The sequence below is a fragment of the Benincasa hispida genome, chromosome 8 (assembly GCF_009727055.1).
Source record: "Benincasa hispida cultivar B227 chromosome 8, ASM972705v1, whole genome shotgun sequence".
NCBI classification, from domain to species: Eukaryota; Viridiplantae; Streptophyta; class Magnoliopsida; order Cucurbitales; family Cucurbitaceae; genus Benincasa; species Benincasa hispida.
In genome coordinates this window covers 58,717,318-58,742,064 of record NC_052356.1, presented here as the reverse complement: position 1 = coordinate 58,742,064, position 24,747 = coordinate 58,717,318, and positions in this window count along the sequence as shown.

Below are 24,747 nucleotides of genomic sequence, written 5' to 3'. Positions count from 1 at the left end.
TTGATGAAACACAAGGAACAAAAGGGCGAAGCAAATGTTGCTTCATCTTCTAAGAAGTTCCATAAAGATTCGACCTCTGAAACTAAGTCTTCTTCCTCCGGTACCAAAAAGTAGAAAAAGAAGAAGGGTGGAAAGAGAAAAGCTAACCCGGTAATTGCTGCTCAAAGTGGTAGAAAACTTATCAAGGCTGCAAAGGGAATCTGTTTCTATTGCAACCAAGATGGTCATTGGAAGACGAACTGTCCCAAATACTTGGTGGAAAAGAAGAAGGCCAAGAAAGGTAAATATGATTTACTTATATTGGAAACCTGTTTAATGGAGAATGATGATTTTACGGATTATAGACTATGAGGCCACTAACCATGTTTGTTCTTCATTTCAGGAAATTAGTTCCTGGTGGCAACTAGATGCTAGTGAAATGACGATGCGGGTTGCAACTGGGCACGTCATCTCGGCTGTGGCAGTGGGAGGTCTCCGGTTGACTTTACAGAACAAATTTTTTATTTTAGAAGATGTTTATGTAGTTCCTGATTTAAAAAGAAACCTTATATCGGTAAAGTGTTTGCTTGAACGTTTATATAATATCAACTTTCTTTTTAATAGTGTTTTATTTCTAAAAATGGTGTTGATATTTGTTCTGCAAAACTGGAAAATAATCTTTATGTGCTAAGACCATTAGTAACTCATGCCCTCTATAACACAGAAATGTTTATGATTGCAGTAACTCAATATAAAAAGCTTAAAATTTCTCCTAAAGAAAATTCCCAACTTTGGCACTTAAGACTATGACACATCAATCTTAATAGAATTGAGAAGTTGGTGAAGAATGGACTTCTAAGCGAGTTAGAAGAAGATTCTTTACCTGTGTGTGAGTCATGCCTTGAAGGCAAGATGACTAAGAGACCTTTTACCTGTGGTGTCCCTTGTTCGTTGAAGAAACGTTCGTAAGAAGACGGAAAGGAAAACATGATGAGTTCGAGATTTGACAAAGGTTTGTTGCTTTATCCCTTTTTTTTTCTTTTAAAGCATGTTTCCTATAATGTTTATCCATTGTTATTTCTATTTTCTTTGTTTTTTTTATTTCCTTAAAAACTGAAAAAAAAAAATGCAAGGCGATCTCATGCTTCTGTAGAAATTCGATCTTCTTCAATTGGTAACAGAGCCAATTCTTGCAATTTTGTTTTTTAGTTTTTTAGAAACAAAAAAATAGAGAACATGGTGAGTGCTTTTGTGCACTGTTTTCATGAGACGAGTACTGTAAATTTTATTTGGGTATTTTTGGCTTAATAGATGTCGGTATTTGACACATAGACTCGCTTTACTTGATTTGATCGTGTAAGGACCTGTTGTTTGGGCATTTTTACTATGAATCGAGTCTGTAAGTTCGTTTCGTTCATGGTAAAAGTTTCCGTGAAAAGAACCCAGAAAAACAAAGGCGAAACAAGAAAAAATTGAGAGAAACTATACAGTGCAGTTTGGTTTTTCAGGGATAACCTATGCAAATATTTTGATAGCCAAAGTTCTAACCGTTGGATCCTCCTCAAATTTGGTCAATATGTTCAAGACACCTAGAGTCTCATTTTTAACAGTTCGATTGTTGTTTTGAGGTCTTGCTTATCCATCGTCTCCACCGAACAGAAGTAATTTCTATTTCTATTTTGATTTAGAATTTTCTAAAATCTAGTGTTTTAGATTTTATTTGTTTATAATTAAATTAGTATAAGTTTATTATATTAATTTAATTATTTTATTAGGGTGCCAAATATCAGTCTATTAATGTCTTTTATATATTTGAATGTGTATGAAATGTATGTTTATATTATATGATTTATATGTTGTATATTGTATGTCATATAGATTTAAAATCCCACCTTAGGATAAACATGTTTCATGCATTCTTTTAATATAAGTGTTATATTATCGTTGCATGATTAATTAAGCATGCTCCTGCATCATACTAGAATAATTGTTATATAGTATGATAGCATGTGAGTTGATTTCATTAGTGATGATATAATTGTTATATTATTTAATAAAAATGAAAATGAACTTTTCATTAAGCATGACATTACTTAGATTAATATAAATGTTATATTTAATCAATGTCACAAAATGCAAATTTATATATTTTATTTTTCATTATTTTATAATGGTTATAAGTATTGAAATTAGAATTAAAATCTATAATCAAGAGATGCATGCAAACATAGGTCCAAATTAATTTTAAATGGTTTTAAATTAATTCACCTAGACTTATATTAAACATATTTCTTACGAGATTAGAAATTGGTTAACTTTTAATTCATTTTAATAGGATCAAAATGAACTTCAAGATTAAATTTATAAAATACAATAAGGGAACCTTTGTCTTAGGAATGTTTTGTCTTAGGAGGGGGTATTTAAGCTGACGAAAACGAAATATCTCCACCTGGAAACTGACCTAGAAGGTGAATTGGGTAAATATTTTATAAGCATGCAATAAGTGGTTGATTTTATTAAAGAGTTTAATAAAAGAAATCACATATTATTAAAATAATCAATATAAGCGTTATATTAAGCAAATTAACAAGGACTTAGTTGAAATAAATTAGCTGAATTTTACTAAGTTAATAAATCCATCTTTTGCAAAATACTTAGTAGGAGAAAAAAGATATATATGATATGTCGTTTTTCCATTCATGTTCTCCCTAAAAGTTCACAAGATGAGATTCATGTTGGGCCTTGTGGTGCCATCGGCGCACCCTCCCTTAGGAAGGTATTTGCATGGGTCAACATCAAGGTGAATAGAGAAAGTTTTTATAGTAAGTGGGAGAAGGGCATGTGTCAACACATCCTGTGGTCTCCTTCATTGGTTTGAAATGTCATTTTCATGTTCAGCCTTGTGCTGCCCTAGGAGCGTCCCCTTTAGGAAGATGTTTACATAGGAAGGGACATATCAAACTCCAGAAATGGATAAGATTGCTACAATCAATTGCACCAATTATGTTTTTTTTTCCTGAGGCAGACTGATTGAGCGAAGTTATAGGGTTGAAAATGAAGTGTTACACAGGTAGTTATGATTTATGGGTCAAATCAATGATAATAAAATATTATAGGAATAAGAGTTATTATGGTGTAATGTTTAATTGAGAATGTCTCAGTTTAGTGAAGGAGTAACTGTTCACCTCGATGTGGCACTTATTCTACCTTACTGAAATATCATTGCAAAATAGAGTAATGTTGGGTTCATTATTTAGCTTTTGTTAAACTGATTGGATAAAAATGATTTTTTTTGCATAAGTGTCTAAGATAAGTGATTTGTTTTGTATCAACAAATACGACTAACGCAATAATCTCTTTGCTTGGAACCGCTAAATTAAATGGTGATGACTATGCACAATGGAAAAATACAATCAATACGATTTTGGTGATTGGTGACCTGAAATTTATCTTGTTGGAGGAATGTCCTCCAACTCGTGGACCTACCGCCTCACGAACTATTTTTGAGGCTTATGATAGGTGGACCAAGCTAATGAAAAGGCCTCAGTTTTCGGGTTTTTGATTGAATTTTTGAAGAATCAAGAATCACTGTCTGGCAGCACAAGAACCCGATTGACGGCTTTTGGTGAGTTTTGGTTCTTGTTCTTCAAGGATTTTGATTTATCAATTGATAGTTGGTCTAATTTTTTGTTAGATCTAGATTGTGGAGGATTAATTTGGGGTTTTCAAAAGGTTTCACCATCCAACATCGTCAAAAGCATTTTAACACATTTTGGTAAGTATTTTAAGCCTTGAAACCCTTGGTATGTTAGAATTTGAGGTTCTAACCATTATTATTGAATTTACTTATATTAGGAGATTTGTTTGGAATCTTGGAAGTGATTTTTGGAAGCAGACCACAATTTGGGTTCTAATTCAAGATTTGGTGAGAAATTGACTTGCGTGGATAACGATAATTAAGCTTATAATTCAAGGTAAGTAATCTTACTACTGGAACTACCTTCGTGTTGAGCAATAAAATTAAGGATAATTTTGATGGCTTTGAGATTGTATGAAACACGACACTTGATTAGAGAGCATTTACGAGCATGTGATAAATATGTTTGAAGTATGTTTATATATATATGAGCGTGATTTAGAATTATGAGTTATATTAAGAGGATGAATGAGTATAAACTAAATATTTCATGATATGTTATGAGGATGTATGAGCTTTATGTTATGATTTGTGTGTGGGACTCTGTTGTATGATGCATGATATTTATGTTAATGATAGTTGCCTCTACCCATGGTCATGTACCCACCAGAGTGTGTACCCTACGAGATTCACCAGAGGTTAGTGTTTTCTTTGTGATTAACTAGAGGTTAGTATTTTCCTTCGGGATTTCACTAGATATTAGTGTTTTCCTTCGGTATTTCACTAGAGGTTTGTGTATCTTATGGGATTCACTAGAGGTTAGTAGTCTCCTTTGGGATTTCACCAGAGGTTAGTGATCTCCCTCAAGATTTCACCAGAGGTTTGTAGGTACATCCTACGGTAGGCTGGATTAAATTAGTCACTAGATCCATCTAGGAAAAATTAGAGGTTTATGCATGTCTCACTAGAATGTCGAATTTATTGGACATAAATGTTTAGTCTGATCCTAGTAGTAGGGTTACTTAATAAGTATTTTATACTTATTCTTTCTCATGTTTCTTTTTCAAGTAAGGGTAAGAACACACGCTGGCGAGTGACAAACGAAATCCGTGAACGAGTCACTGGGACCAGTCAAATGCTTCCGCTCACCTTTTTTTTTTCTTTTTATGTTTTCATGATTTTAAACTTAGTTGTTGAATTTAAAGAGTTTTCAATTTTTGCACTTTGGATATTCTGGATGATATTTTTCTTGTCATGTTTAATTTTCTTTTATTTGATTATGGGTACCTTCTTAAATGAATTTCATTTATTTATTTTTAATAAGGTTATTTATTTTATAGTATTTATTTGGTTTTTACCGAATCATAAAAAAGTGTCGATTTAAAATGTATGCATGCATGTAGTAATGACTTAGTTTAAGGAGTCGGATCATTACATCGCTGGATCGGCGGGTCTGATTTAAAGTTTCATTTTCTTTGTTGCTCAAAAAACAAAAAAGGAAAATATTTAGCCAACAGTTCCCATTTTTAATCTGCAATAGAAAAATATTGAATTTTGTGAACCAAAAATGAGATTTAGTACACCGTTTTATTCGGAGAAGAAAATGAGCGAGTCAATTTAATGAAATTATTGAAGCAGGTTAATTAAATCGAGTCATTAATATCTGTGATGGTTGTAGGCGCATTGATCATACCTACCCAATCAAAATACTGGAAGATGAGGCCATCAAAATGGAGCTTCTATCTTTGACTTCAACGAGTCGTCAGCAGATCTTCTGAAGACAAAAAAAAAAAAAAAAAACGTGGTTGATGATACAGTGGAGCTCGCACATCAGGCGGATATTATTTTTTATGGTATTGACATTCAATATGCAGAAGCGATTAGGATTTTAAGTATTCTAATTCCATAAATTTCAGCATAGAAACATTCAAGCTCATAAACTAAAAATAGGATTTTGATGATATACCTTTAAAGAACTCTTCAATCTTCAAATCGAGCTTGAATCTTCACTCTAAATGTTTGTAGACCACCACTTGATCTTTTCTAATATCCTCTAAGACCTTAGATTAGGTGGTGAAATCCAAAATGAGTTGGAATTGAAGGGAATATTTGAGAAGAATGACAGGTTCTTAGTTCTAAGGTTGAATAACACTTCTTTCAAACAAAATTTCTGAAAATTTTATTTGCATGTCTAGTCTCTCAACAAATTGGAGTGAAGTTTTGTTCATCCTTCTCATGCAATCTAATTGCATGATAGATTGACACCAAGTAGATCAATCTATAGTGGAAATTTAAATGTCTAAAGTGGGATAAACCCACTAAAATTGATTTATTATCAATTTCAATCAATTTTCATTATTTAATTTAATTTTCAAAAACAAATTAACATAAAATTGATTTATATATTTGAATTTTCACAAAATTTAAATTTTCAATTTTCAATTTTAAATAAAATTAATTCAAATAATTAATTTTAAATAAAATTTAAGTTTGTTTTTAAATATAGAAAAATGAATCAAAGTATTTACAAAATATATCAAAATTTTAGAACTATCAATGATAGATGCTGATAAATACTGATAGACTTCTATCAGCATCTATCATCAGGTGACATTGATAGACACTGATAGAAGTCCATCGGTGTCTATCAACGTCTATCATTGATAGTTTTAAAATTTTACTATATCTTGTAAATATTTTCAACAGTTTTATCATTTAAAATAATTTTGCTATTTATTAAATTAATTAAACAATTTAATTAATTAATATAATTTAATATTTAATATTAAATTAATAAAACACCAATTCCACAATCATGAATCTCTATTCATGTGATTAATATTTAAATCAAATTTAAATATTATGCAATTCTCCAATTCTATTTCATTCGATAATAATACGTGTAATTATATTGTATATAATTACTTATTCCCTTAATTTAAATTTGAACGTTTTAAATTTACTCATCACACTATTCTAAGGTTTAATCTGTTTGTGAGCTAGTAGGGGACTAATGGACCTACAGATCATGGGTTCCAATGATCGGAGATTAACTGTCCAAATTCTTTAACCTAATTAACCAACATTTGTTAACTACCAGGTCACTCTACTAAAGCACAGTAGTTGCACTCCCCTCACTATAGATATATTTCTGTCCACTCGATATAACCATAATCAGTAAGTCGACCCTTCACAAGTTGTTTTACCCCTGAGATTATATCTTGTTCCTTAAGTCCCATTGACCTTTAATGAACAATTGATTTGTGATCTAATCACTAAATTGAGTCCCTCTCAGGCCAATGAGAGGGTGAGGCCCCTTGTTCAAGACCCGGGGTCAGCATTTAAGGGAACAACCTCTCTACTATCCCTAAAAGCGTGTAGGAGTTGATTCCATCTTACACCTTATGTCTCCAGCTATCTACTCGATCTTACCCTGAAATGAGAAGCTTATTGAGCTGGTGATGTTGAACCAACCCTCATCATGCAAATCTAAGGATAATCCCGAATAACGGGAGTTCATAGTTAGCTTAGGATTAAGGTCAAATTACCTAAGTCATCGCTTTAAAATAGTCAGTCTTAAACAGTAAACAACGTTATAAAGTAAGAGTGACTTATTTCTCGGTCCGATCTTATACAAACTCTTTGCATAGGATGCCTCACTCGCATGTTTCCACATGAACAATTTAGGATCACATCGTTTGTACTAAATATAAAGTGGACCGCATCCGATAGTGTTTCAAGAATAAGGTATCCAACCTTATCCATATGCTAATATATCGTTTTGGCTATCTACTCGAAGTTGATTCACTCTTACGTCTCCACATAAAGTTCAAGTACCCATGTAATAACCACGGATTTTAGTTTATTGGATTTAGTACAATTTACATATTCAATAACAGTTTTATTAAATAAAACCTCAGTAACATTTTTATTGCAAATAAAATATGTTTAATTTTACAAACAACGAATTTTAGGACATACAACCCAACAATTTCTTTTATTGATTGGAATTGCTCATGTAATTTTGTGGCTTATGTGCTCGCGCTGTTTATGATTGTTTTTGGGTCATGTCTTCTTTTATTTAAGAAATGTATGAAGCTTGTTGGAACTCTTGTTCTCGTAGTTAGCTATTCTCTTCACTTCAGGAGGGCTTTACTTTGATAGTGGTTCGTTTGTTGGTTTAGTGAAGTTCCTTTGGAGAATAAAAAAATGTTTGTTCGTGTTTGGTTTCTTCTTTTCCTTTCTGGTAAACAGAGAAGATGATACCTTTTATCTTTTAAACCAATTTCAGTTTGGTTTTAGAATAATTTTCTTAATTATTTAGATCATTTTTTTAAAAAAAATTGTTTAATTTTGTTTATAATCCAACCCACCCGCTTTCATCATACATTAGCCTTTGTTGACAAACTTTTATAGAATGGCTTAATAGAGAATGTTAATTAAAACACAATAAATTTTAAGATTTTAAAAGATGAAGGACCAAATAAAAAATAATTAATGTCATATATTGGGACCATTTGGTACGGTTAGTTTATTTTTTAAAGAAAAAAATGAAAATTATTTTATTCACTAATAAATTATAAATATTTGCTTTTCCTATTCATTATTGTTGGTGTGTTGAGGCTGATTTTGAAAGAATTACAAGTGATTTTGAAAAAGTTTTAACCATTCTTTGTATTGGATAAAATTAGATTGGGATAAATCCATTAAACTCAAGTTTAAAACATATGTTCATTTCACACCGTTTTAAAAATTTGTTGTTATTTTTTTCAATTTTATCCTTCAAATTAAGATTTATTTTTTATATATAATATAATATCTTTTTAACTAACAAAAATCGTTTTCTAATTTTACATAGGTTGAATGCAACTTCTATATTATTTTTTAAAAAAAAAAATTGGGTGCAATCTTATCTCTGTCACCTAAACAACATCTAATGAAATATGTCTATATGTTCAAAATTTTTTAAATAAAATAATTTATTTTATTTTATTTTTACTATATAGTAAGTAGAGCATGAGATTAAAAAAAAAAAAAAACAAAGAAAACTTTTCTGTAAATGTTAAATTTTAGGAGATTAAAAAAAAAAACAAAGAAAACTTAAACCCGATAAATGCAATAGTTCTGTGAGATCATCGATTAATCCTGACCGTTGAAAACAATGACGTGGAAGCGGCAAAGTCATGCACTCTCTCTATAAAATCCCATCGTCGTAGTCCTTCTCTACAAGCAAAAATCCGCTTCCACAAAAACAGAACTCATCTTCTTCTTCCCTCTCCATTTTATTTTCTTTCAAATTTAAAAAAAAAATGGCAGCCACATCTCGATTGGCCAGGTTTATCAGCGAGGCTTGCCCTCCTCAATTCGTCTCTGTCATGAGGCGCAGAAGCCCCAAAGTTTTAGACACCATTAATGAAGAAGACCAAAGAGAAGCCCTAGCTTCTTCTTCCTCCTTCAAGATTGACAAATTCTCTGTTTCTTCACCGCCCTCCCCCATGTCTGCCTCGCCGCCTTCTCCTGCTTCTTCCGCCGCTGTTAATTCCAAATACTTTCTCAATCAGGTCCCTGTCCCCTTGAGGCCTTTCTCCATTTTCGAACACTGAGAATGGATTTTTAGTTTTATTGACAATCGTAATCTGCTTTTTTCTTTTTTGCGCCGATTTGGTTGGGTTCATTCTGGCCGGAAATGGTGTTGTAGATATCGAGTCGACGGCGGACTCAGCTGCCGCCGGTTAAAAGTTGGATTTTTTTTTTTTTTTTTTTTTTTTTCTTTTCCTGGGGGGGTGTTATTTAGAGAATTTCCGAAGGCGTTGCCTTGTACTATGTGACTTGATGTTTTTATGCAATGAAACTGTGCTGCGCTTCCAATAAATGAATATTCAACTAATCCTCAAAAACAGGGATAATATGAAATAAAAAAGAACCTTTTCCAAAGTCTTTAAAAGAATATGGGGGTAAAGTTCAAATTTTTTTTTTTTTAAGGTAATTACAAAAGTAAGGATATATAAGAAAAAAATTACAAAAATAACATAAAAGAGAAAAATATTAACAAAAATAGGGTAAGAAAATCATATACATGAAACATAATTATTGTTAAATCAAGTTGTGGTCTTTATATCAGCTATGACTTGGTCAATGAAGACCAAACTCGTAGACGGGTCCACAATTTCCATATTTTTATTTTAAAAAAACCATTAAATTTGAACAAAAGAATTGACTAGATGACTGATGTAGCAAACCCCTCTCTTCTTCTTCTCCCCCCTTCTTCCTCTCTCTTTCACTTTCTCCATAAAATGTCAACCATGGTAATATGTTACCACCTCAAACCCTAACAAAAGCATCAACGGTCAAAGGAAAATCTTAATAAACAAATAGAAACCAAGTGAGTTGTTTGGCATTTTTGTCTTGTCCCTTGTCTCGAGCTCGAACTGGTGGCGTCTCGACGCCAATGACGAAGTCATCATCGGAAGGACTTTCAACTTCGACTATTGACCAATTGACTACAAAACGGGTAATCGNCCAATGACGAAGTCATCATCGGAAGGACTTTCAACTTCGACTATTGACCAATTGACTACAAAACGGGTAATCGTAACCAATGTCATAGTTCAGAGGCGGTTTTTGCAATTTTCCCTTCATTTCTATCTTTTTGTCCCGTGAAGTTACTTCACTAGACAAACTTACAACATCATGAAAAAAAATAAATACGTCTCGTGAAGTAACTTACGACCTTATGAAAAAATAAATACATCTATCTTATAACTTAACGAGATAAACTTGTGAAATTACTTTTCAACATATCAATGATATGTAGCTAGGAAATGGTGGACTTCGTCCACGATTAAGTCTTAAATCGTGGATTGATACACGATTTATCTACTGACTAGATACTCGTGGACTCCGTTCACGATTTTATAACCCTATATTTGTCAATATTTTCAAATCAATTCTATTTTTGTCAATAAATATTAAAAAAATATTATTTAAAAAAATAAAAGATATGGATGAAGAATTAAAAGTTTTTTTTTTTTGGAAAGAGAATTGTAAATGTTTTCTTCTTTTAAATTCTGTCCATTCTCACCTTAAATCTATAATAGCCAATTCGATAATTCGAAATTTCACCAACGATAAATTTAAAAATGTTGAGACATACAAATATTAAGTTGAAACCAAGGATACTTTAATTATTATTAGTCACTAAAATCTGTAATAATGGGTATTTGAGAGTAATGATGAAATAGTTAAGAAAATCACTCGAAAACATATTTTTAATCATTCGAAATCAATTTAATATTTAATTTTATAGTATTAAATGTATTTTGTATACTATTAAAATTGATTTTGAATAATTACAAATATTTTTCTATTGATTTTGAGAATGACAAAAATGATTTTAACCATTTTATAATCACTCCAAACATGTCAAAAAAACTTCTAATTTTACATAATTTTATAATACTAGTAAAGAATCCATATAAATGCACGTGAAAATGTCAAAGTTTTAATTTAAAGTTTTAAAATAGTATTGTATTGTAGAAAGAAAAAACTTCAATACAAATACATTATATAATATATACATATTTTTATTTATCAAACTACAACATAATAAGTAAAACAAAAACGAAGTGATAAGTTATATTATTTATGCTATAACTATAAACATATTAAGTTCTAAAAGCAACCAAAATCAATATGAAATATAAATAAGATTTGATATCATAAGCAAAATAAAATATTAGATATAAAAATAATTTAATTTTTTTCATCCCTCTAAGCTATTTTATATCTCTTACTTTTCCCTAGTTTTCTCAATTTTTCTAGTATTTTTGTCAATTTTTTTTTTAAAAAAAATCATATGTATTTTTTCTCTCACCCATGCATCGAATTGGTATATATGTGGAATATAAATAATACATGTTGTTTTTATTGTATGTGCATCTGCATATAAATGAAAAAATATGCATCAGTTCAATAGGCAACCATCTAACAATCTTGACCCATTGATATTAATTGTATCTATTGGACTCAATAAATACATACATTCAAAAAATAATGTCCCATCCTAAGAAAGGTAAAATAGAAAGTATTAAAAATACATGGACGAAAGAGAAAGCAAAAGATTCTCCTACATTATCTCTGTTGAATGAAAAATTTTTGGACCAGCCATAAATAATCACGTTATTTCTCAAATTAATTACAAAAGTACAAATAACCAAATCTAGGACTAATTAAAAGTTGACACGTGTCCCAAATTGAAATTGAAAATATTGGTAAATCCCTATAATGTCACGTGTTTTCATCGTGATCATTGGATCAAATAATATAATTTGGCCCGGTTTGATATTACTATTTGGGCTAAAGTCCAATTGAGCTAAAAAATAGACCTAATTTAGCCCAAATATCAACTCAAATCCAATTAATTGGGTCCACCAAGCCCAAGCCCATAAGGCCTACCAAAAAACTCTATAAATAGAGAAGTTTTCCTTCATTTGAAGGGTCTATAAATTTTGCACATCAAAGAGCTTAAAGAGAATCCTCCCAATAGTTAGAAGACTCGTTAACTCCTGAAGTTGAATCACTCCTTGCAGATGCAAACATTCTTCTAGACTTTACTTCAAGAGCATTACGTGTTTTACTTCCTCAAATCAAGTGTATGCATTCAACTAAGAGAGAATCAGAGGACCAAGTACTAGAGATCGAACCACATCCGCATAAAATTAACATAAACACAAGTTTTATACAACGAAACATGTTTTTCTAGAAATCTCGTGCAAACAAATTGGTACTTCCGGTGGGACATCTTGATCGATCGATTGTGTATGAGCGATAAAAATGAGAATAAATATGATATAAGTGCAAGCATACACTATCAATGAAGTAATAAATATTAGAGTATTCCAAGAGTCGCATCCCACAAGACTAGTTCCAATTTTAATTATATTAAGACAATGAAATTAATGTAACCGACGATAACCAAGTGCAAGTAAATAGCGATTTAGGTTAGAAATTGATAAAAACTAGTAAACAGTGATGTTGAACAGGCTTCAATTATGTTTCAACCAAAAAGCTAGTATGCCTTCAACAATGTGATCGCATCATACCTGGAAAGTGAATTAGTCATAGACAAAAAACTAATCCTATTCGATCTTGTATTAAGTTTCTTTAAGAGCTCTAAGTAGCTAATGCCTATACTTCTATGGTTAGCAAGATCTTAGGTCAATTTCATGCAGTTTCTTTATCCTATGGTGTCTCTTATTTCTAAGCCTACGTGATAGTCCTATTTTTAGGCTCTTAGTCTCATATTCCTTTGTGACATCTGTTTATATCCTGACCTTCTCAACATTAAGACTCCACTAGATTGCTAAATTAAGTGATCAATTTAACTTAACAATATTTATCCATAAACTCAACAAAGGAAATGCATAAATCAAAGAGGTATGAAGCATAAATACTATGTCAAGCCATAAAGTCCTAGAGTATTCACATAACCGAACCCCTAAGATAATTTAGCTCATGATTACAAACAATTATGAAATTGGTGCTCCAGAGGTTTACCAAACAATTTTGGTGCTGAAAAAGGACTCTAGATTATGAGAATAGCAACTGTAGATGACTAGGAAAAATTATGGATTTTAGGGTTTCGATGCGAGGCTATCGACTTCAGGTGATGCAAGCGCATCAACTTAATTTTTTTCAAATCAGTTAAAATTTTCTGTCAAACTTCATAAAATAAACAATCAGTAAAATTCAACTTTTGAGACTAAAAGGGCCTTCATAAGACCATTTTATCCATTTAAGACCATATGATGAGGTAAAACATATGTAAATGACATTTTTACTAAGTAAAAATAAAGAAATATCATCCAAAAATATGCATTTCATGACATGTATCACACCCCCAAACTTAAGTCATTGTGTTTCTTCAAGCAAACAAACATCACGAAAGATAGACAATAGTAGTTAAGCATTCTTAATCAATTTGAAAAGTGCAAAGATAGTAACTTTCAAGAGTGGTTTTAATCCTGACTTTTAGGAGATCTGCTAATCAAGCAGTCTATTCGAACCTTGAAAGGAAATACTTTTGATTGGTATACCAATCTGGAGCCAGAAGTGATTGACAGTTGGGAACAACTGGATAAAGAGTTCCTAAACCACTTCTATTGCATTAGACGCACTGTTAATATGATAGATCTGAAAAATGCCAATCAGTAAAAGGGAGAGTCAATCATCGACTATATCAATCAATGCAGAGCTTTGAGTCTTGATTGCAAAGATCAACTCATTGAATTTTCTTTGGTAGAGATGTGCACCCAAGTTATGCATTGTGGACTTCTCTGCATCTTGCAGGGAATAAATCCTTACATGTTTGAAGAGTTGGTAAATAAGGATTTCCTAGTCCCTGAGTAAAGAAAGAAACAAAAGGCACCAAAAAGATTGTGAAAAGTGCCATAAAGAATCTATGGTCGTTAATACAACCCCATTAAAATTATTCCCTAAAGGCTTAACTATGAAGAAAAAGAAAGAAAAAGTCTATTCTTTTTCTGACTCTGATGTTGCAGACATGCTTGACCAGTTGCTGGAGAAAACAACTTATTCAATTGTCGGAATGCAAGAACCGAAAGTAATTAGGAAAAGTAAATGATTGTAACTATGAAAGTATCACTGAGTCATTATGTTGGGATTAGTGTCCTAAATCTCGTGGATCTCATAGTTTGTAATTTTAAATACGAATTATTTATTTAATAAAGTAAGAAGTATTTTATCTGACATTTAGATTGCATTAACTCAATCCAATAAACTAAGATCCAAGGTTATTTAATGTAGCTTAAATATTATGTAGTAGACATTCAAGGTGGATCGTGTTTAAGTAATAACCTAAAAGATCTGCAGTAATGGATAAGATTAGGTGTCTTATCCTAGTGATAGTGCGAATATGACCCATTTTGTAAATGTTATAAAATTGTAAGTGTTACAAACGATTTGATCCAAATTGTTCGTGTGGAGACATGTGAATGGGGGGTATCCTGTACAAAGAGTTTGTATAAGACCAGACGACAAAATGATTAATCTCTCTTTAAACACCGTCGATTGAAGAGACTAACATTTCTGATGTGTTTTTACTATGCGATGATCTAAATGCTATGTGATGCCTTTAGAAACACAATGTTTTATCTAATTAGACCCAAGTATAAATCTAACTAGAATCCTAGTGAGTTTAGGGTCGAACTCAGGGATTGCATTCTGTTGATGCGATGACAACTATTGTTCCGATTTTGACGCAAATTGTTGTTAAATATGCGATGAATTAGTGTTTCTATTATGTTGCTAATGCAAATAAATGGTGGTGAATGCGAGGGGATTTCACAATCGTAAGTAAAATAGTCTATGTGGAGAGATGTAGATTTCTAATGAATAAAATCAGGTTTAGAGAAATATTCACTAACAATTCCTAAGTGCATAAATTATGCGTTCAAGCGAATTACTCAAAAATCATAACCTACACTTCTCCGTGTATTAAGCCACAATTTCCTATTTCTGGGATGCATGCAATGAGTCTTTGACACAAAAGATGTCTCTTTATTTCTAAAGGTAATCTCTTCTTGCTTTATGAGGTCTAAATCCTTTACTTTTTCAAGCATAGATTCATTCTATTTGGAACAATCTTTCGATTTATTCAAATAGTTCATAAAGCATACATAAAACAAATTGAACGCGTGATTAAGCTTAATTTAGTTCGTGTTAGTTACAATGTTTCTCAACCTATAAAGAAAATTAGTTGCTCATCGTAAGATGGAAAGATGGATAGACAATGAACTATGGATGCATTCATATTGATAAAAGGAGTGTTTCAACGTTTTACACAATATAAAAAACAACAAAAGTAAAGGAAAAATATATAGAGATAGAAAATAAAGTCGTGAGGTGTGAAGGAAATCAAACACAAGGATTTCTATGAGCAGCGGAAGGGATCATTCCAAATTCCATTTGAATTAAACACAAATAATTACAATCTAAAAATGAAAACTAACAGGTCATGCATATATAGAAATTATAGCATGCTAAACAATGATACAAGGGATGGAGGATGCATACCTTTGAAGAACCATTCTTCACGAATCCCTCGATCAATCTACAAGCGTCCAAGAACCACACACTCGAATGCAATGACCGGTACAACCAACGAACATGAACACAACGAACGGCCAACAACTCCTCGAACCCAATCTAGTCTAATTCAATCCACGAACTGAGTGAGGACACCACCATAATGGTTACCTTGGTATTCTCGATGTGAGAATCCAGGAGTTGTGGGCTCTGTCTGATCTTAGCTTAAGGAAGAGACTGGAGGTCTATGATCGAGTAGACGATCGAGCAAGTGGGAGATAAGAAGTTGGTCTATCATATAGACGATGTGCGTGATCGTTTAGTAAACGACAGCCTGTCGCATAGACTTAGTCATTTGATCGTGTAGCAACGATCAGTTGAATGACTATCGTATAGTCAAAGGTAAGTGATCACTTAGCTGATCGTGTAGTCTCTCAACGCTATCACTTAATGAAACTCTTTCACTTGATAGCTTGTCACCGTGAGTACTTTCCAAATGAAGTAACCCCTAAATTTTGGAAAACAAATTTTCTTTTATCTCATTGTTACTATAAAACTACTAATGACCTCCCACTCAATTGGTAACTAGAGAAAAAGAATTAATTATCATATAATTAATATATTATAAATAAATATGATAACCAACTTATCATATTATATTTATAACCTATAGTTTTAATATTTCATCTCATGAAACATATAAACCATAGTTCTTTTTCTATTTTATGGTACTTGATACAAATCATATTTATATAAATTCCTCCAAATAATAAACAATAAGTCATAAACTCTTTAGTCACGAGATCCACCATCTGTTAACTATCGGGCACTCCAATAAAGACTGACAACTGCACTCTTCTCACTACAGATATATTTCTGTGTCCATACTAACCAATCAATAATGCGATAACCTTTCACAGATTGCTCGTAAGTACAGGTGGGTCAATTTACCGTTTTGCCCCTGTAGTTACATCTAACTTCTTAAGTACCACTAATTCCTCTAATGAACAATAAGTCATAGTTCTACTATGACTGGGTCCTCTCTTCCAAAGAGAGGATGTGGCCACTATGTTTAAGACCCGGAATCAGCCCATAAGGGAGCAATCTATCTACTTATCCCTGCTTCGGGAAAGGAGTGAATTCCATCTTGTGTAACTGAGTTCCCAACTCCCCAATCAGATAAATTCCCAAAAAGGTAGACTTGTTGAGTTGGCAATCTAGCCACTCAAACCCATATTAATCAAAGGAATGCCCTCATAGGTGGAAGTTCCCAAAATACTCAGGATTAAGGTCATGTCACCTATGGTTGTTTTAGTGAGATGTAAGTCTCAATTATTAACAACGTATATAAAGAGACAAATCATCTTGTGGTCCAGTCTTATACAAACTCTTTGTATAGGACACCCTCACTCACATGTCTCCACATAAATGGTCAAGATCAGACCATCTGTAGTAGTTCACAGCACTTGTAAATCTCTACAAAGTGGGATGTATCCGTAACGTCACCAGGATTAGGTATCCCTCATTTATCCTTATACTACAAACCTTTTAGGTTATTACTTAAGGCATGATCCACTTGTATATCTCATATACATGCTTAGGTTTACATAAAATAACACGGATCTTTGTTTATTGGATATGAGTAAATACAAATAAAATAACTTTTATTTTATTAATAACAATGTGTACAAAGTTTACAAACTACGAGACTCCGAGAGAATTAAGACACCAATCCCAACAATCTCCCACTTGTCCTAATGCCTCAGGAGACTAATGTACCATACAAGAAAAACCAGTACAATATACAATAAACTAGGGCATACTCTATACCCTAGTATCATCTCCCACTTATCCTAGACAAGATGTGACATGTTCCGTAGACCCAAACTCTCTAGATGACCCTCGAACACTTTAGCCGTGATGGCCTTTGTAAATGGATCAACAACATTGTGCTCCAACGTGATCATCGTGACTATCACATCACCATGATGTAAATCTCCCTGTTCAAATGATACTTCCGTTCAATATGCTTGCCTCGACGATGACTCCGAGGTTCCTTTGAATTTTTCACAGCCCCATTGTTATCACAATAAGGAGTGATTAGCAAAGACATATTTGGAACAACTTCCAAATTTGTAAGGAACTTCCTAAGCCAGACAGCCTCTTTAGCAGCTTCACAAGCGGCTACGTATTCGGCTTCCATAGTGGAGTCTGGGATGCATCCTTGCTTAATGTTTCTCCAAACTATTGGCCCTCCATTCAGAGTGAACACTAACCTTGATGTCGATTTCCGAGAATCTCTATCAGTCTGAAAGTCAGAGTTTGTCTATCCTCTAAGGATCAAATCTTTAACTTCATACAGAGCATATAGTCTTTCGTTCTCCGAAGATACTTGAGAATTGTTATGACCGCCGTCCAGTGATCTAATCTTGGATTAGACTGATAACGATTGACAATCCCTATTGCATAGTAAATGTCAGGTCTAGTACATAACATTACATACATTAAACTTCCAACAGCCGGAGCATAGGGAATCCATCTCATCTCCTCAACCTCTTGAGGTGTCGTAGGATATTGATCCTTAGATAAAGCAATTCCATGTCTGAAGGGTAATAAATCCCTCTTGGAATTCTGTATCTTGTACCTGATCAGCATTTTATCAATGTACGATGCTTGAGACAAAGCTAACCTCTTGTTCTTATGATCCCGAATGATCTGGATATCTAGAACATACTGCGCCTCTCCCAAATCTTTCATTTGGAACTGGGTGGCTAACCACGATTTAATGTCAGTAAAAAAGCCTACATCATTCCTAATGAGTAGGATATCATTCACATACAGTACCAGGAAAGCTATTGAGCTGTTGATGATTTTCTTGTAGACACAAGGCTCATCAACATTCTGATCAAAGCCAAATGATTTGATCGCACTGTCAAACCTAATATTCCACGATCTAAACGCATGTTCCAGCCCATAAATGGATCTATTAAGCTTGCAAACTCTTTGCTCTTGATCTGGAACAACGACCCTCTCTAGAAATCTCATGTAAAACAAGCTTGATTCATGGTTTATGATCCCTTATGTGGTCTTCTTCCAAGAAGATAGCATTTGTCGACACAAACACTTTGTTCTTACTCGGATCATAGAAGTATCCACCCTTCGTTTTCTTGGGGTAGCCTACAAAAAAGCAAACTTTCTAATGCAGTTTCAACTTTTTAGGGCTAGCCACAAGTACGTGTGCCAGACATCCCCAAATCCTAAAGTGGCATAAACTACCTTTATGGCTTCTCCACAACTCAAAAGGTGTTTCAAAAATACTTTTCGAAGGAATATTGTTCAAAATGTAACATGCAGTCTCCATTGCAAATCTCCAAACGAGTCTGGAAGATGAGCATAACTCATTATAGATCGAAACATGTCCAATAGGGTTCTGTTTCTCTTTTTTGATGCATCATTCTGCTGTGGTGTACCTGGGGACGAGAGTTGGGACATGATTCCATGTTCTATCATATAGTTCTATAATTCGAGGTCTATATACTTTCCACCACGATCAGATCGTAGTGTTTTTATCTTCTTACCTAACAAGTTTTCGACTTCAGTCTTATACTCCTTGAACTTGTCAAGAGCTTAAGACTTATGTTGCATTAGGTATAGATACTTGTATCTTGAATAATCATCTATGAAAGAGATGAAATATTCATACCTACCTCGAGCTCTAACACTCATCGGACCACAGAGGTATGAATGAATAAGCTCCAAGGTTTCCTTGGCTCTATAAATTTTTCCAGTAAAAGGTCGTTTGGTCATCTTGCCTTCAAGGCATGATTCCCATACTGACAAGGAGTTTTCTTCTAAACTCTTTAAAAGTCCACATTTCACCAACTTCTCAATCCTATTGAGGTTGATGTGACTTAACCTTAGATGCCAAAGATGGGCATTTTTCTTAACAGAAACTTTTGGTCTTCTTGCAGTTGTCTCTGTACTAAACATTTCAGTATTAAGCAAGACTTTTATGACTAACGACCTTAGTACATATAAGTTGTTTTCCATTGAACCAAAACTAATCTCCACACCATTCTTGAAAATAAACACTTTATTCTCATAAAGGAGGTGGTATAACCTTGTTCAATGAGACAAGAAATCGAGATTAAGTTCCTCTTGATATGAGGAACTACAAAAACATTATCTAGTAACAGATAACATTTCTTGTCCAAAAATAACTTCAGCCCGCCTACAGCAATAGCTGAAACAACCTCACCAGTACTGACTTGAAGAGTCAACTCTTTCTCTTACAACGTTTTCCAGGAACTAAATCCTTGGTGAGGAGAACTACTTGAATCAAGTATCTATGTAGAATCATCATTCTCTACCAAACACGTCTCCAAGAAAAATAAATCACATTTACTATCTTTAGACTTTTTCCTCTTTTGGAGAGTAATGGAATCAATATCATAACCTAAATAAGCTCCAAGTTCCATTTTAGGGAACACTTCTCGTCGATGAACTTCTCTGGAGTTAGCAACACTTGCTTTCTCTTATTCTCCCTTGACATTCAAAAAAGACCGGAGTTTATTTTGGGAACTGACACTACTGGTTTCTTTGTCATCCATCCCTTTGTGCTCAAAAAGTGAGAACTAACGTTCAAACAATTCTTGCAACGAGTCCATGATCTTACGTGCAATGACCAAGTTCTCAACCTTTTTGGCCAATGCATCAGGTATGCTAGCCAAAATGTGAAGTCGGGCCAACGAGTTAGCCTTCATTCACACCCTTCATATGTATTACGAACATTTCGCGGCACATCGAAGGGTCGAGACTTGAGGACACTTCTCAACCATGACAAACTCGAGGTCATTTACTACGAAATATGTTTTAACGGACTCTTTTCCAATGTATGTAATCGGTCAAAGTAACGAGGAGCAACTAACGGAAAATCATTCATGTTGCCTGAAAAAACACATTGATCTATATTCGTTGGAAAAACAAAACATCCAATACGGTTAACAAAACTGAAATTGAACCCTGTGTGACATCTAGTTTCGCATGACGCTTCAAAAGTTGTTAGGACAAAATCCACCAAAGGGTAGTCAATTTATTCCCTTCTCTTAATTGAGACATTCTCGACCTCATTTAATACCAAAATAGCTCTGCTCCTATAATGACAAGCCATCATGTGATTTGGTCAGAAATCATTAACTTGCTTAACAAATTTCCCATAAGTGTGATCCTTCATTTTAGGCCCTAGAGTTCTGCCCACAAACAGCCAATCCGATTGGGGCAAAATAAAGCGATCCTATCCATTTTTGGAGTTCATCTTGATATTGACCAACTGCATAAAAGCCATCCGAAAGGGGACGCTCCCAGGGCACAAAGAGGCCAGTCAAGAAGATCTCACGGTACGACCAATGAAGGAGGACCGCAGGACATATTGACACACCTTTCTTCACCCACTTACTCTAAATACTCTCTCTGTCCACCTTGATATTGACTCATGCAAACACCATCCGAAGGGGGATGCTCCTAGGGCACCACGAGGCCAAGCATGAATCTCACGGCGTGAACATTCATGGAGAAACGTGAGTGGAATCATTGACATATCATATATATCTCTTCCTCTCATTGAGTATTTTATAACCTAGGTTTTATTTTACTTAGAAAAAAGACGGCTAAGGATTTTAACTAAGTGACTGTTTAGGTTTGCCCAAAAGTAACTCTTACTTTGGAAGTTTGAACAACTTTTGATCATCATTCATTAAACTCTTTAATGAAGTCTTTGATCAAATGTCGCATGCTTGTAGAAAATCTATCTAATTCACCATTTCAGGTAAGTTCCCAAGTAGTGGTGTTTCGTTTCCGTCAGCTTAAGTACCCCAGCCTAGATAGAACCCGCCTTAAACAAAAGGTCCCTTATAGATAAATTTAATACAAATTTAATCTTTTATTCCAATCAATTTAATCCTATTAAACTGATTCAAAAGATAAACTTAGGTATCTAATCGTATTAAAACCTTGAACTTAGGTCTATCTCAATCCAATTTTAAAACCCTTTTAAAACATGAGTTTGCCTAAGTTTTCATGCAACTCTTGCTTATCGATTTTAGTTCTAATTTCCATTATAACGCTTATAACAGGAAACAACCACAACCATACACAATGCGAAGCAACACATAGAAGGGATTCATAACTCTTATAAACAAGCCTAAGTGTCATGCTCCATGCATTGTTCATTTATTGCTAATTTTATATAACACTTATATAACCAAGCAACGAACCAGGCATATATGCTTCCGTACACCCTTATACTATAACTCTTATAATATAAAGATGATGCATGAATATGCTTAATGCATACATAAATATAACTCTTATATTTCATGATGCATGCGCATGCTCTCTTGTAATTTCATCATGCCAATAACTATATTATGACACTTATAATATATGATGCATGAATATAGTGCATAACCTAAGGTGAGTTTTAAATCTATATGTCATACACTATGGCATATAAATAAACATACATCCTATGTACATTAAGTAAAAGTTGATGAACCGGGATAATTAACCTCAAATCCTCAAAAACCAAAGCTAATTATTACAAAGCACAATGAGTCTTCGGTTCAAATAGGCAAACCAGATCTTGAACCATACGGGTGAAGAAGTGCGTCTCCTTGATCGTGTACCAAATCCTTGTGATCGCCTACACGAGAGAGTAAACTCTTTACTCAATCGTTTAACAATGTCGTGTGGGCATAAACGATTGTTTAGCAATGATCGTGTACCTTTGACTGTGTGATGAAGCATGAAGGCACACAATTGTGCAGCGCACATCATGCAACGTAAGCCTTAAACGATAAACTAAACGACAACGATGCGGTGAAGCATAATCGTCTAAACGATCACGAAGCAAGCGTCAAGGTATCGTATACTGGTTGATCATGTAGTTAATGACTATAAGATGAAGCATGATAACTACACGATCGTTTAGTGCACGCATCTTTTATTAAACGATGAGCATCATATGCTCTATGCAATCGTTTACCTCCAGCGTCCACGCGATCGAGCAACCAACGCTTTGCGATATAGTAAACGCTTTACCCCATCATTTAGTAAATACTACACGATCCGACAAAACTTTTCTACTCGATCGTATAGCCAAATCTCAATGATCGTTTACCTTAGGCTACACGATACAACCAACTTTTGGTCTTCTTCCTCGATGAGAACCACATCTCTATGCTTTGAAACTTCATCACAAACGACTCAACAACTTCAAACACTTTAAATTACAGACTCGATTGCTTGTTAATTATGCCCAAAACGCAGGGGCCCTTATAAATTAACACTTTAAAAACTCAAAGAAAGCTTTAAATAAAGTCAACCATCCCGTAAACATTCATCAACACATCCACAAATGCATTTAACTCTTAAACGTGATGCAGAAAACTTAAAACCCACCACGGCTGTAAAAGAAGTTCAATACAGAAATGGTATTTGTTATATCAGAACAACCTGTCTCTGATACCAATTGAAGGAAATCAAACACGAGGATTTCCATGAGCAACGGAAGGGATACTTCCAAATTCCATTCGAATTGAACACAAATAATTACAGTCTAAAAATGGAAACTAACAAGTCATGTATATATAGAAATTATAGCATGCTAAATGATGATACAAGGGATAAAAAATGCATACCTTTGAAGAATCATTCTTCACGAATCCCTCGATCAATCTACAAGCATCCAAGAACAGCACACTCGAACACAACGACTGGTACAGCCAAGGAACACAAACACAATGAACGGCCAACAGCTCCTCGAACCCAATCGAGTCTAACTCGATCCATGAACTGAGTGAGGATACCACTACAATGGTTACCTTGGTATTCTCAATGTGAGAATCTAGGAGTGTGGGCTTTGTCTGATCTTGGCTTGAGAAAGAGACTGAAGGTCTACGATCAAGTAGACGATCGAGCAAGTGGGAGATAAGAAGCTGGTCTATCGTATAGACGACGTGCTCGATCGTTTAGTAAACGACAGTCGGTCGCATAGACTTAGCCATTCGATCGTGTAACAAAGATCAGATGAATGATTATCGTATAGTCAAAGGTAAGCAATTGCTTGGCTGATCATATAGTCGCTCAATGTTATTGCTTAGTGAAACTCTTTCACTTGATAGCTTGTCACCATGAGTACTTTCCTAATGAAGTAACTCTTAAATTTAGGAAAACAATTTTTCTTTTATCTCACGGTTACCATAAAACTATCAATAACCTCCCACTCAATTGGTTATTAGAGAAAAAGAATTAATTATCATATAATTAATATATTTTAAATAAATATGATAACCAACTTACCATATTATATTTATAACTTATAGTTTTAATGTTTCATCTTATGAAACATATAAACCATAGTTCTTTTTCTATTTTATGGTACTTGATATAAATCATATTTATATCAATTCCTCCAAATAATGTATTTCATACATCACACCAATTATATCACATATAATTGAATTCTTGTTAATTTGAACACTTCAAACTAAACCCAAAATCTGATTCTTAACTTGAATCCATTGAGCTACCAAGGAGATTTATGGACCTGTAGCTTGAAACTCCAACGGTACGTGAATAGCTGACTAAACACTTTAGTCAGGAGATCCCACCATCAGTTAACTGTCGGGCATTCCACTAAAGACCGACAGTTGCACTCTTCTCAGTACAGATATATTTCTGTATCTATATTAACCAATCAACAGTGTGATACCCCTTCACAGATCGCTCGTAAGTACAGTTAGGCCAAATTACCGTTATGCCCCTGTAGTTATATCTGACTCTTTAAGTACCACTAATTCCTCTAATGAACAATAAGTCATAGTCCTACTATGACTGAGTCCTCTCTTCCAAAGAGAGGATGTGGCCACTATGTTCAAGACCTGGAATCAATTCATAAGGGAGCAATCTGTCTACTTACCGCTACTTTGGGGAAGGAATGAATTCCATCTTGTGTAACTGAGTTCCCA